Consider the following 15032-nt stretch of genomic DNA (forward strand, 5'->3'; position numbering starts at 1 on the left):
TGGCCATGAAGGCTTTCTGAGTAAGAAGCATATAGCCCCTCTGTCGCCTAGCTAGGTGGCAGAAACAGACAACAAGTAGGGTGATTCCCAGAATCAGCGTCCTTGTTCACCCTCAAGGGGGTATCCTCCCGCCATCTGGCAATCCCTCCATGGTATGGGATCCTCGATGTCTTCCCCTGTGGCCACACATGAGGGGCCCCACCGAGGAATCGTGAAGTCCCGTTGAGTTTGATTCACCAGGGGTCGCCAACCCAGAAGGCCTCGGAGCTGGGTCCCCTTTTTTTGTCCCTGCTGGGCTGACAGTCGTCTGCGGGAAAAGGCCGACGCAGGGGTCAGTCGGGGCAGTGCTATAGTTAAAATCGTTCTGCCCTGTGGAGTTGAAGTTCCAGGACCGATTTTCTTCCCCGATGTCGAAACATAGGGAGTTGTTCAGGTCCCAGCAGAAGGAGTTCTGGGCCGGTGCTTCAGCGGGGTCCATATATGCAGAAGGGAGCCCCATCGATGTATTGGTCACTAGCAGGCGAGGGTAGATCGGGGAGTTCCGTGCTACCGGAAGGGGAGAGGGAATAACTCGGAGTATTCCCCATGTCGGATTTCCTTCAGATGGAGCACCTCCAAGGATCCCTACGACGATCAGAAGGCCTGAAAAAGGAAGAAATTCCTCTCACCCCGTAGGGTTGGGCATTAATCAAGGTCTCTTATCTTGTAAACAGGGAGCCATCTTTCTGGCTCTTCTATCTTATCCTCGGGATGAAATGACAGGTGGCCCTGTCTTCTGTTCTTTACCGTTACAGGGCCATGCCAACCTCCCTCTTCATCTCTCCACATGACTTTAGAGCCTGGTAGGGCCTTGGTGGGAGAGGGCAGGAGTGTTGATTCTTTCTTAGCATGTCCTTTTGGGGAGAAAAATCTCTGGGCGGCTGTAGTGCCGTCATCCCTGACTTGTAGGAAATTCATGGTAAATAGTACCTGAGACAGGTCTGAATGGGTCAGTGACCTGCCAACTCCCCCTTTCTGTTTAAAGAGCGTAGTTTTGAGTGTGCGATTTGCTCTTTCTACCAAAGCTTGGCCAGTGGGATTGTAAGGGATCCCGGTGGAATGGGAAATGGAAAATTCTTTGCAAAAGGAAGCAAAGGCTCTCGAGGTGTAGGCAGGCCCATTATCGGTTTTGATAGCCGAGGGGACCCCTAAGACAGCCATCTGGGCATATAGATGTGAGAGAACGTGTTTAACCGCTTCTCCTGGCTGTAGAGAGGCGAAGGTGAAGGAGGAGAAGGTGTCCACCGAGACATGGATGTACTTACGACCCAGGTGAGTAATGTCCATCTGCCAAAGAGCATTGGGGCCGTCCCCACGTGGGTTAGACCCCTCTGCGGGGAGGGCTTGTCTAAAGGGAGCACAAGAAGTGCAGGAGCGCACAATTTGGCGAGCCTCCTTCCGGGGAATGCTGTATAGGCGCCGGAGCGACCTGGATGACAAGTGATACTTACCATGTGCCAGCTGGGCAGGTGTGGACAGGTTTAACAAGAGAGCCCTATCTGCCTCCGCATTGCCCTGGAATATGGGGCCGGTGGAAGAAACGTGAGAGCGCACGTGAAGAACAAACAGGGGGTGGTTTCTATCACGGAGGGAGGATTGCAGCTGTGTAAGGAGTGGGCTAATGGAAGAAGTCGAGGAAATGAAGGCATCTTCTAAACGAGGGATTAGCATGGCACAATACATACTGTCAGTAATAAGATTAAAAGGGGTGTCTCTGTAGAGACGGAAAGCCTGAAGTATAGCATATAGCTCATTCTTCTGAGTGGAGTCAAAGGGGGTATCAAAAATCCAGGTGGCGGGTCTAGCAGGGTCATGGACCACAGCACGGCCCAACCTGGTAGCGTCAGTGAAGACATTAGGGCCGGTCACTGGTTCTGGGGACACTAGAGGGCGCGGGCGGGAAAGGTGCAGTTCAGCGAACACTCTAACCACGGGAGGTGGCGTGAGTCTGGTCTGAGAGAGGGTAGTCAGGACAGTGGCCCAAGCGATAGATCTATCAACTAGCGAGTGGGTCACCTCCTCTGGGAGGGTAAAGTTGAGGACAGGCAAGAGGCCAAAGAGACGCTGGCATCGCTCTGAGGCCTGAAGGCAAAATAAGGCCAGGGCCTCCCACCGGTCCCGGATGATGCTCTTAGTGGTCCGGGGGTATAGCCATTCAAGGCATCCATGTCTCTGGAATAAACATCCCCAGCCCAGGGAACTGTCCCCCAGTGTGTGGAAGAGGACAGGCGACTCCGGGTCGTATTGAACCAAGAAGGAAGAGGTTCTGCGGAAAATTTCCGAGAGCGCCTGTCTTGCCTGGGGGGTCCAACTTCTAGGGGATGACAGATGGGAGTCGCCTTTAAGGACATCATATAGAGGTTGCATTAAGGAGGATGGGAGGGGCATAGCGGGACGCAGCCACTGTATGGCGCCAACAAGCCTCTGAAAATCATTAAGAGTAGTGTATCCCTCGACGTTGATTGGAGGAAGTGCCCTACTAATCTTTCCCGGAAAAATCCTATGCCCCAAGTAATCATAGGGGAAATCCATCTGTACCTTTTCCGGGGCTATGTGAAGCCCCTTCTTGCGGAGGACATGGGTGGTGCGTTGCAAGCAAGCCCGAGCCCCCGTCACAGAAGGTGCTGCAATCAAGATATCATCCATGTAATGTATGAGCATGCAATTCGGGAATTCTTTTCTGATAGGATGTAGCAGAGTATCCATGTAAAGCTGGCACAGGGTGGGGCTATTGGCCATTCCCTGAGGTAGGACGGTGAACTGATAACGTTTACTGGGGGCTTGGAAATTGATCGCGGGGAGGGAAAAGGCAAATTTTTCTTTGTCCTCCGGGTGGAGGGGAATGCTATAGAAGCAGTCTTTAACATCAATCACTATAATAGTCCACCCTTGCGGGACTGCAGTGGGCATAGGGAGACCAGGTTGGAGGGTCCCCATGGGTACCATGTTGGCATTTACTGCCCGAAGATCAATCAACATTCTCCAACTCCCCCCTTTCTTTTTTATGACAAAGACGGGGGAGTTATACGGGCTAAGGGACGGTTCCACTTTGTTCTCGTGCAGGAAGGTCATTACTATGTCTGTGAGGGCGATGAGCTTTTCTTTTGTCAGGGGCCACTGCTCAACCCAAATAGGTTTCTTATTAATCCATGTTATTCTGGGGGAAAAGCTCATCTCTAGAGTGGCCCCAATTAATTTCCCCGTAGGCTATCAGGGGTGGCAAGTGTCAGGTTAAGCTGGCTCAAGATATCTCTACCCCATAATGCATAAGGGAGGTCGGGTAGGCACAGTGGGGTGAAGAGTCCAGATTCTTCCAAAGCTGACCACCGTAAGGCGTGTGCTGCTTTCATGGCAGATCTATTGCCCCCCACCCCCGTCACTGCTTGAGGGCTCTGTAGGAGTGGCCACTCGCGCCTCCACTGTCCCCTATTTATGACAGAGCAATCGGCTCCAGTGTCAATTATCCCTTCAAGCTTCTGATTTTCCACCGTGACGGTTAACAGTGGTCGCCCAGAGCTGACCGGGTGGACCCAGTTCACATGAGCGGGAGGGGCCCGCAAGGGCAGCGCCTTTCCTACCTCTTGGCCCTGTTTTACCAAGGTGGGAAAGGGGTGGGGGTTTGTGACCCTTACGGATGTGGGACTTCCGGGACCAAAAATGACCTGGGTATGGGTGACTAAGTCCACACATCTCTCAGCCCCTGTGATGAGCGCTGGGAAAATATTTAGCTCAATGGGAATCATCGAGGTTTCCCAAGGCCCGATCTCTCTCTGCTGTGTCCCTTCTCTATAGTCAACCCTCACGGGGATAGTCACAGTAATGGGGCCGCTGTCTTCGAGCACGGGGGGGGCCCCGCGGCCGGGCCCCTCCCTTTCCCTTTTCCCGACTTCCCTTTGGATCGGCAGAACCTGGCTATGTGACCTGGCTTTCCACAGGAATAACAGGTCGGAACTGAAGTGGAGGGGGGCAGCTGCCTGCACTGTGCTTTGAGGTGCCCTGGCTTTCCGCACCCAAAACAGGTGGGTCTCCCCTGCATACCATGAAGGGCGGTCAGGAGGCTATCCTCCCGGTTCTCCATGGCAGTCACTAAGGCCTGAATTGAATCCTCGCTGGGCATGTCCAGCAATTTGTCAACAATTTCTTCTAATGAAGCGTCGGGGGGAAGGCTGCTAATGGCTGCGATCCCTTTGGGGCGAAGACCCTCTTTAATCAATTGTCTCATAAGTAGGTCAGATCCCGGGGTGTCTCCCATTATACGAGTCACTGTCTCTTTAACCTCGTTCACAAATGAGAGGGGTGTCTGATCTGCTCTCTGCTTCAGCCCAACCAACTTCTGTGTGGCTCTCCCCCCTTTCATGGCTCCAATCTTATCCCAAGCTGCAATATGTGTTTCTTTAACAGTCTCTAGCTCAAACTGGCCATACCGGGCCTGAACAGCAGGGTCAGTATAGGCTCCAGTTCCACACAGGAGGTCAATGGCTAAATCCAGGGGAGTATAACCCCGGGATTTTGCCAGCTTAGAGGCCTCTCTGCGGGCCTGAGCCTTAAAAGCTAAATATAAGGAGGCATCTAGGCACGCGGCTGCAATTTCGTCAAAGTCAGCAGGGGTCCAAGGGTGCGTAGCAAAGAGGTTTTGCATCAGTCTTTTTACATAAGGGGAGCTTGGGCCGTATTTAGTCACGGCCTCCTTAAGTTCCTTAAGCATCTTAAAAGGGACAGGGCGGTAGTCTCGGGCTCCGGTAAGGGGGTCCGTAAATACCGGGTAGAGGCCCCAGTCATCCCAGTCCACCTCCTCCCCTTTCTCTATTGCTATGGAGGCACTGGTGGCAAGTAGGCCGGATGGGCGGAGCCCTTGAGGGGATCTCTGAAGGGCGGACAAGGAACACGGGGGATTTTTTGCCTCTGTTTCCTGGCTGGGCCGCCAAGCCTGGGGCGCGGCAGCTGTCCAATCAGCGCGGACTTCTCCCTCCTCGTCAGCAGCCTCCCGGTCCCACCTACTCACGCTCCTCTTCCTGCCACCCCTGAGGACTGTTTGCACCCCTCCCTTCCCGCGCTCGAAAACTTCCGGCCCTGAATCTCTAAGTGTGCCACATTCATCGCCCTCCCCCTTTTCATTCTGTCTCGGTAAGGAGGGGCATGCGGCATTTTCTTCTCCCTGGGGGCCCCTTGTTCCCCCATTGTTTCTTCTAAGTTCCTCCCACGGATACAGGGGAGGGGGTGGCCTTCCCTCTTCCTCTGGGCTCTCTGAATCCGATCCCGCCAACGAGCTACCCACCTGAGTGCTGATTGGTCGTGCCAAAGTCACCTTCTGGGGATGCAGGGCTGCATCCACTATCTTATACACTGTAAAATCCTTGGGGGTCAGTTTTCCCGGGCAGGTGTCATTATAGGAGGCCATCTGCTGCCCTACCACCTTCCATTTATCTGGTTGGATCCCACTATGTTGCACCCAAGGGCAGATGTTCCAGATATTCTCAACAAAAGCACGGCACGTCTTGATAGGTAATTTACAGCCATGCTCAGCGCAGAGTTTATAAAGCTGCACTGCAACGGCCTCTTTTTCCTCCGGCTCAAAGGCGGGAATACTATTCCGGCCCCCCATGCTGTCTACTAGCCGAGGCTGCAATCCTAACAGGTGGCAGAACTGCAAAGTTCCCGTTCGGCAAAAGAGAAGGAGGAAGCAGGGCACAATCAGACAGGCCAGCACGGCAAGGAGCGTGATTAGAGCAGAAGGAGAAAGGGGAGAGAAAGAAAGCATAGTCAACACAATAGGGATATGTCCCTCAGGCAATATCTGAGAGTAAACGCCCTCTCCTTCCTCCCGGTCAGAAACGACCGAGGCTGTCTGGAGAATCCGACCAGCGGATTCAGACGTTCCCTAGCAAAATCAGGTCCCGGGTTTCGGCACCACTTGCCGGGTTTTTATTTACAACGCCGGCTTCTTAATGCTAGTCCGTCCTCTTACTCACCAGTCCAACGCGTGGTGAGTCTTCGGGGTACCTCCGGCCCCCACTCTTAGATGGGGGAAGAACCAGACAGAGCGCCTGAGGTGGGTCATGAGTCTTTATTCTTCTGTGATCACATTCCCGCTCCCTCCCCACCTCTCAGCAGACACTTTTATCCCCCCTGTCCTCCCTCCCATGAACTCTTAAACAATGAGGGGCCGAGTTCTGTAACATTCCTTTATAATGGGATTATTTTATCCCTTCTGTCCTCCCTCCCATGAACTCTTAAACAATGAGGGGCCGAGTTCTGTAACATTCCTTTATAATGGGATTATTTTATCCCTTCTGAGTGACCACCAAGCCTCTTCCCCCCGCCCCCAACAACTTGGGTTTTACAATTCCCCCCATCTTACTTCCCTCCCCCCCCCCCCCCCCATGGAAAGCACTCTGTCAGTCTTTACTTTGTTTCCATGTTGTACCTTGATCCAAATTGGGTATGATGAGAGAGAAATCATATCCTTAGAGAAGAGACAAGAAGTCTTAAGAGGTAACAAGATCAGCCAATAAGATATCTGGGTTTTTTATCCTAAATTAAAGGGAATAGTCCTTGCACTTTGTTCAAACTCCACAGCTCCTTATCTGGATACAGATGGCACTCTCCATTGCAGACAGCCCCAGATTGTTCCCGATTGTTGCACTGATGGAATGAGTGAGTCCTTCAAGGTTGATCATCACCCCCATGTTGCTGTTAGGGTGTACAGTGTTTTTCTGGTTCTGTTCATTATTAGGGGCGGCTCTGGACTGGGGCCCCCTGAGAGGAACGTTGAGACGCCCAGAGGTCAGAACCTGCCTTCGGGTACTGGGATGGCCTCGGTATGGGCTGGCTCCACCCTCAGGGGGATCTCAGGCAAGACCACCTACTAGGAGGAGTTAGGTCTGGGGATAAAAGGGATAGTACAGAAAGGCTCGGGGGGATTCTTAGTAACATCAATAAAGAAGTGAACCTCTCCTCGGGTGCTCTGCCTGGTTTGTTCTCCCCTCCCCCACCCCGGGTCAGAAGACCCTGGATTAGGGTAAGTAGAGGGCGGTGGCAGGAGGGTCAGACAGACCCCTCCCGCAACAGTTGGCGCCCACACGTTGGGGCCGTTAAAATTTGACCGCCTGTCCCCTTGAGCAGGCTCAAGAGGGACTGCCAGGCAGCCTCAGGTACTAGGGTACCTGGGAAGATGGGACAGGGTAGAAGCTTACCCTTAATAGAGCCCGAGGAGAAAGGAGTTCTAACCTGCCAGCTTTACAAGCTGTGCAAGCGCAGTGGGATAAAGATACATCTTAAGACCTGCAGGCACTTTATAGATAAAATATGGGACATTAGCCCATGGCTCCAACACTCAGGCATAGACCCGGAAAGGTGGCGGGTAGTAGGACAACAGATGGCTTCTTATCAGGAGTCGTGCCCCGGGGTGTTAACGCCTGAGGATTTTACTATCTATGGAGCAGTAGGAGCGACCCTGTCTCCCCAACACCAAGCCCCTCCGTTACAACGGGACAGTGAGAATCAGGTGGGATCCTCTTTGTTAGGCTCCTCCAATGATGAGAGTGGTGAAGGGGAAGTTCCTCCGTTGTACCCATGGGATGATCTCCATGGGATGGCTAAGGGGTCCCCCAGGGAGAGTGCTAAGGGAGTAGAGGGGCCTGGGATACACACAGCAGAAAGGATAAAGAAAGTGCAGAAATGGCGTACAACGGAAGTAGAGGAGGTGCCTACGTGGCACAGTAAAAAATTAAAAGAGGACGTGCCTACGTGGCGCAGTAAAAATTCTAAAGAAGAACTGAGGGCAGGGTATTTTTCTCCCTCATCTCAAGGAGAGGAACTGAGGGCGGGGCATTTTTTTCCCTTATCTCAAGGTCTGCAGAACACTGCCCTCCCTATGGCAATGACTTCTTTGTCCCTAGGAGGTTCATCCTTGTTTCAATACGGAAAAAAGGGGCAACAGAGAAAACAGGGAGTTCTGGCTGCCAGTATAGCACAAGCAGCTGCTGAAGGGGAAGACATAGATTGGGAGGACTGGGGGTTGTACCCGATTTTAATAGAAAATGCGGGAAGTTATGATGAAAAGAGGAATCATCACCCGGTGCCTTTCAAATTAATAAAAGAACTAAAGGAGGCAGTATCTAAATATGGCCCTTCAGCCCCTTATATAAAAAAGTTGATTACAAATGCCTCAGCAGGCTTCCCGTGGACCCCATTTGATTACAATGAGGTGATGGGAGCGGTTTTAGATCCATCTATGCATCTCGCATTTCAGGCTGCAGTTAGGAGGGGTGCTTTGCAATATATAAAACAGCATGACATTGCAAATGAAGAAGATGCTATACATATGATCACTGGAACTGGACCCTATGCAGCTTTGGACGCCCAGATAACCTATGATCGAGGGGTCTTGCAGGCAGTGGCTACTTGCCATGAGGAAGCTTTAGATAAGTTAGGTGCTATGAGTGGACAAGGCACTGCAAAATTAGTGGGACTGAAGCAAAGGGCCTCTCAAACTCCTATACAATTCATTAATGAAGTACAGGAAACAGTAAGGAGAGTTATGGGCATGGGGCCAGGCACTGATGTCCTTACATATCAACTTGTGAAAGAAGGGCTTCGACCTGAGTATAGATCTATAATTGCAGCCCTTCCCCCCTCAGCTGGCCTGTATGATCTGATTGACAAACTTTTAGACACTCCCGTGCAAGAACCCACTCAGATGATGGCTGCCTCTATCATAGATGCCAACAAGGCACTGATAACGGCACTGCAACAGTTTGGAAAAGCAGGGAAATGCTTTAAATGTGGCAAACCAGGACATTTTAAGACTCAGTGCTGAAGTCAGGGAGATCAGGTACAGCAGCCAAAGTGCTATGGGTGTGGGAAAACAGGTCATATTGTCAAGTATTGTCGTGCCCAGATGAAAAAACAGGGAAATGGATGGCGGGGGCTCCCAGCTGCGGGGGGTCCCCCAGGAACATATGCAGCAGCACAGAATCAGAAAAATCCATATACCAAGCAGTAACTGTATGGGCCGCAGAAAATAACGACCCGATTAAAATGGCCCCCTGGGAAACATTAGCAGTTACTGTTGAGCCAAAGCCACATCCCAGGTTAGTAGTGGGATTATCGGGTTATTCAGATCATATCACGCATTCTCAATTGTTAGATCCAGGAGAATCCATCATTTCTGTCACCAACCCTCATGCTTATGAGATATATTTAAATCCAGGTGACAGTGTAGGGAAAGCCATACCCCTGCCATGGCTACAGGCAGCTCAGCGGATAGATCAGCCTAGGATGCAAGTGAACTGGGTCCAGCCTATACAGCAGGCTCGCCCTATGATAACCCTCAGGGTAGAGGGCATTTTAATTGAAGGAATGATGGATACAGGAGCAGATTGCTCCGTCATAAATGACAGACAGTGGGATAGCTCCTGGCCCACTGTTGCAGCTACCCAACTAGTGATGGGGGTAGGGGGAAACCAATCAGCTCTTCAATCTGCTAGACGTCTTAAGTGGGAGTATGAAGAAGATACAGGGTTTTTCCGACCCTTAAAAATCCAAGGTCTCCCTTATGCCCTCTGGGGCCGAGATCTTCTTTCACAGCTTTCTTTGTCTCTTGTCACTCCGGAACATATTCAGGGAAATTAGTGGGGGCCACTATAACATCGGTGAGCAGCCCACCTATTACCTGGACTACACAGAAACCAGTCTGGGTAGAGCAGTGGCCCCTTACCTCTGAAAAGCTCACTGCTTTACACCAAATAGTGGAAGAATTAAAGAGTACTAATAAAATTGAGCCCACTACAAGCCCTTATAATTCTCCTGTATTTGTGATAAAGAAGAAATCAGGCAAATGGAGAATGTTAATTGATCTACGGGCTGTCAATGCTTGTATGGTTACTATGGGTACTCTACAACCTGGCTTACCCTCTCCAGCAGCAATACCTCAAGGTTGGCAAATAAGCATAATAGATATTAAAGATTGCTTTTATAGCATTCCTCTCCACCCACAGGATAAAGAGAGGTTCACCTTCTCTGTACCATCTATAAATTTCCAGGAACCATACCAAAGATATCAGTTTCGGGTGCTCCCTCAAGGCATGGCCAATAGTTCTACTTTGTGCCAAATGTATATTCAAAGTATTTTGCACCCTATCAGGAAACAGTATTCAGGTAGCATGATAATTCATTATATGGATGATATTCTCCTGGCCGATGTGGATGCTGGACAGTTAAAAAGGTTGCAATCCGCAGTAATTGAAGTACTAGCTTCCCATGGCCTTTTGGTAGCTCCAGAAAAAGTACAAGAAAATCCACCCTTTTCATATTTGGGTCACACTCTGCAGGGAGGAAGGATATCTCGTTTCCCTCCCCAAATTGACATGTCCAAAGTAAAAACTTTAAATGATTTCCAGAAATTGATAGGATTAATTCAGTGGCTTCGTGCAGTTGTACCTATACCAGATTCCCTTCTCACTCCATTGTATAACATTCTACCAGGCAGCTCTAATCTGATGTCCCCCAGAAGGTGGACAGCCGAAGCCAAAGGTGCCTTAAAGCAAATTATGGAAAAATACAAAGCCAAAATAGTACAGGTGGAAACATCACAGCCAATTTATTTCCTCATTCTAAATGATTTTACCCCTTTTGGATGCCTCTTCCAAGTACATGGAATTTTAGAATGGCTGTATTCAAAAAAGACTAAAGCGGTACTCCCTGATAAATGGGAAGAATATGGACAGTTCTACCTTACAGCTATGAGGTGTTGTTTGCAACTGTTTGGCAAACATCCCATCATTACTAACCCTTATTCAGAGTTGACCTTGCAACAATTAGCCTCAACATCACCCACTTGGGCTGTCATAATAACCACTTGCCAATTTAAAAGGGTCACTTTTCCCCCAGAGATTCGAGTTTTCCTCCCTCTGCCCTTAAAAAGGCCAGATCCTATCATTGCACATCAACCTGTGAATGGACCTAATGTCTTTACCGATGCCACTAAGCATTCTAAGGCCTCGGTTTACATTCCTAGATACAAAATATTAAAAGTGTTCAATACTCCATATACCTCAGCCCAGAAAAATGAACTTTATGCTATTCATCAAGCTCTTTTATTATGTCCTGCTGAGCCTATAAATTTAATAACTGATAGTTTATATTGTGCACAGGCTCTCATGAAATTGCCTGAAGCTATGATTCAAGGGAGATCTACAATAGCTACATTGCTTTCTGTGGTCCAACAGTCATTATTGGAACGCACATACCCCATTTATGTTATGCATATACGATCTCATCAATCAGTCTCAGGTCCAATCTATTATGGGAATTCAATTGTTGATAAAGCATTGATTGGTTCACTTTTTATACCAGCTGAGCTAGCCCACCAAAAATACCATCTTTCTGCCCGATCGTTAAGGAATCTTTATGGGCTCACCAAAGAACAGGCCCAACAAATAGTCAAGCGGTGTTCCGCTTGTGCCCCTTTTCGCCCACCTCCCAAAGAATTAGCAGTGAATCCCCGTGGGGATCACCCTAATGCCCTATGGCAGATGGATATTACACACATGGGCTCAATACTAATTCATGTTTCTGTTGACACTTTTTCTAATTTTATCATGGCCTCTATACAACCCAAGGAGACCACACGTGCCACTATTGTCCATCTATATACACAATTTTCGGTTTTTGGAGTCCCTGGAGCCTTAAAGACAGACAATGGTCCTGCCTATACTTCCTCCTCGTTTAAGACCTTTTGTGCAGAGTTCAACATACATCATATCACTGGCCTTCCTTACAATCCTACAGACCAAGTTATAGTGGAACGAGCAAATCGCACACTAAAGACTACTCTGCTTAAACAAAAAGGGGGAGATAGGCGTAAGATAACTAGAGGTGAATTAGCATTAGCTCTATATACCATAAATTTTTTGCATTTCCGTGATGATGGCACAAATTCTGCTATGAGATATTTAGGAGGTTTGGATCATTGTGTCAACACCCAGAGCCCAGGCAAGACAAGCTTGCCCCAGGCTCCCCGTACCTGCTTAACAGGAACCACAGTCTTTTGGAGAGATCCAATAGGCGAGTGGCGGGGGCCTGGAATAGTACAGTGCAGAGGTCAGGGATTTCTTTCCATACTGCCAGATGGGGAAGACAAGGAGATCTGGGTGCCAATCCGGAGGGTGTGAGAAGTCTCTACCGAGACCAGTGTCATCGAGACGGCGAGGACGTGGAGGCTGGAAGCGCCCTCGGGCACAGAGGAACTAAAGGAGACATGACATCCTGGCAATCATCCTCCTGTTGCAGCTTCTTCCAGGACTAACACGGGCTACGCATCCCTGGGGCAAAGGTGGGAAATGGTACAATCTAACTTCACCCACTTGGAGAACTGCTGATGAACAGGGAATGCCTACCTGTCAAAGCAGAAGACTTTGCATTGTCCCCCGCTGATTCTCTGATGAACAAAATGTATCGTGTATTGTCTGGGAAAAAGTTGTTACGCCCCAGGAGGGATGGGATCGGGGATGTTTTGGGCCTGGTGAATTTGGCCGAGAAGAGTCATTCTTAAATTGGTTTGCAGGTACCCTTAAATTTAGATGGCTGTATTCCCTAATGCCTGCAGTCGGAGTTCTTATTGCAGTGTGCCTTTTCCTTCTGTGCCTTTTGAAACTATTAAGAGACATTATCCTACGATCCCTTGAGGCAGTTAAGGCAGACCTTTTGGCTCCTCGCCATTGGCTGGCAAAGACCCCTGTTTAAACAAAAAGGGGGAGTTATTAGGGGCGGCTCTGGACTGGGGCCACCTGAGAGGAACGTGAGACGCCCAGAGGTCAGAACCTGCCATCGGGTACTGGGATGGCCTCGGTATGGGCTGGCTCCACCCTCAGGGGGAACTCAGGAGGAGCAAGACCACCTACTAGGAGGAGTTAGGTCTGGGGATAAAAGGGATAGTACAGAAAGGCTCGGGGGGATTCTTAGTAACATCAATAAAGAAGTGAACCTCTCCTCGGGTGCTCTGCCTGGTTTGTTCTCCCCTCCCCCACCCCGGGTGGGGAGCCTGAGACTTCAGAAGACCCTGGATTAGGGTAAGTAGAGGGCGGTGGCAGGAGGGTCAGACAGACCCCTCCCGCAACACTCATCTCACTCAGCATCAGTTCATGCATATCCCTCCAGGCTTCCCTGAAATCCCATCTCTCCTGGTTTCTAATAGAACAATAGTGTTCCATGACATACATATACCACAGTTTGCTAAGCCATTCCCCAATTGAAGGACATTTACTGGATTTCCAATTCTTTGCTACCACAAACAGGGCTGCTATAAATATTTTTGTACAAGTAATGTTTTTACCCTTTATCATCATCTCTTCAGGATATAGACCCAGTAGTGGTATTGCTGGGTCAAGGGGTATGCACATTTTTGTTGCCCTTTGGGCATAGTTCCAAATAGCTCTCCAGAAGGGTTGGATGAGTTCACAGCTCCACCAACAGTATAATAGTGTCCCAGATTTCCCACAACCCTTCCAACAATGATCACTATCCTTTTTGGTCATATTGGCCAATCTGAGAGGTGTGAGGTGGTACCTCAGAGAAGCTTCAATTTGCATTTCTCTAATAATGAATGATTTAGAGCATTTTTTCATATGGCTATGAATTTCTTTGATCTCCTCATCTGTAAATTGCCTTTGCATATCCTTTGACCATTTGTCACTTGGGGAATGGCTTTTTGTTTTAAAAATATGACTCAGTTCTCTGTATATTTTAGAAATGAGTCCTTTGTCACAATCATCAGTTGTAAAGATTGTTTCCCAATTTACTACATTTCTTTTGATCTTGGTTACAGTGGTTTTATCTGTGCAAAAAGCTTTTTAATTGTTATATCATTTAATCTTCATATCAATCCTGAGAGCCAGAATCTATCATTATTCTCATCTTACAGATGAAGAAACTGAGGTTGGGAGGTTAAGTGTCTGAGGCTGAATTTGAACCCAGGCCTTCCTAAGGAATGGACCCAAACATCTCTATAGTACTGATTTTTATTGGAAGAAAGAACTAAAATCAAAGGATGTATATGTCCAGTATTTCAGAAATAGCTAAGAAAATTATATATGAATATAAAGAAATACATCCACTGTGCTGCTTAGCTACCTAGTTAGTATAGTGCTAGTTAGTAAAAAGTACTGAACTTGGTTCAGAGGGCCTAGTTTTGAATACTAGCTCTGCCACTTACATGCTATATATGAAGAAGGGATGGACAGATAGATAAGATAGATAAAAAAAGATATACATAAAAAATGTGTGCAGAGAGAGATGCACTAGGGGCACTTAGGACTGAATTGTATCACCACTTGGAAGAATTATAATAGAAGCCTAATTTAGAGACCCTGGGAGTCAATTCATCTAACTCTCATTTTACATCTAAGGACTCTGTAGTTGAGAGAGAGAGAGAGAGAGAGAGAGAGAGAGAGAGAGAGTGAGAGAGAGAGAGAAAATAAGCAACTTGTTCAGGGTTATATGATGAGTAAGTGACAATATATACCATGTACTATTCCATCATAATTCACTATTTAAAGTTCTTTAATTCTGACATCTTTAAGAAGTGATTTCTAGGTGAAACAAGGATGCCCATTATCACCATTACTATTCAATATAGTATTGGAAATGCTAGCAGTACCAATAAGAGAAGAAAAAAGAAATTGAAGGAATCAGAATTGACAATGAGGAAACAAAACTTTCACTCTTTGCAGATGATATGATGGTATATCTAGAGGACCTGAGAAAATCATCTAAAAAACTCCTTCAAGCAATTAACAAATTTGACAAAATAGCAGGATATAAAATAAATGCACACAAATCATCAGCATTTCTATATATATGAAGAACAAAGGTCAAGAATGAGATATAGAAAGAGAAATTCCATTTAAAATAACTGTAGACAACATTAAATACTTGGGAATCTACCTCCCAAGACAAACCCAGAAACTCAACACAATTATAAAACTCTCCTCACC

This window comes from Macrotis lagotis, chromosome 3 (genome assembly GCF_037893015.1).
Source record: "Macrotis lagotis isolate mMagLag1 chromosome 3, bilby.v1.9.chrom.fasta, whole genome shotgun sequence".
Lineage (NCBI taxonomy): Eukaryota > Metazoa > Chordata > Mammalia > Peramelemorphia > Peramelidae > Macrotis > Macrotis lagotis.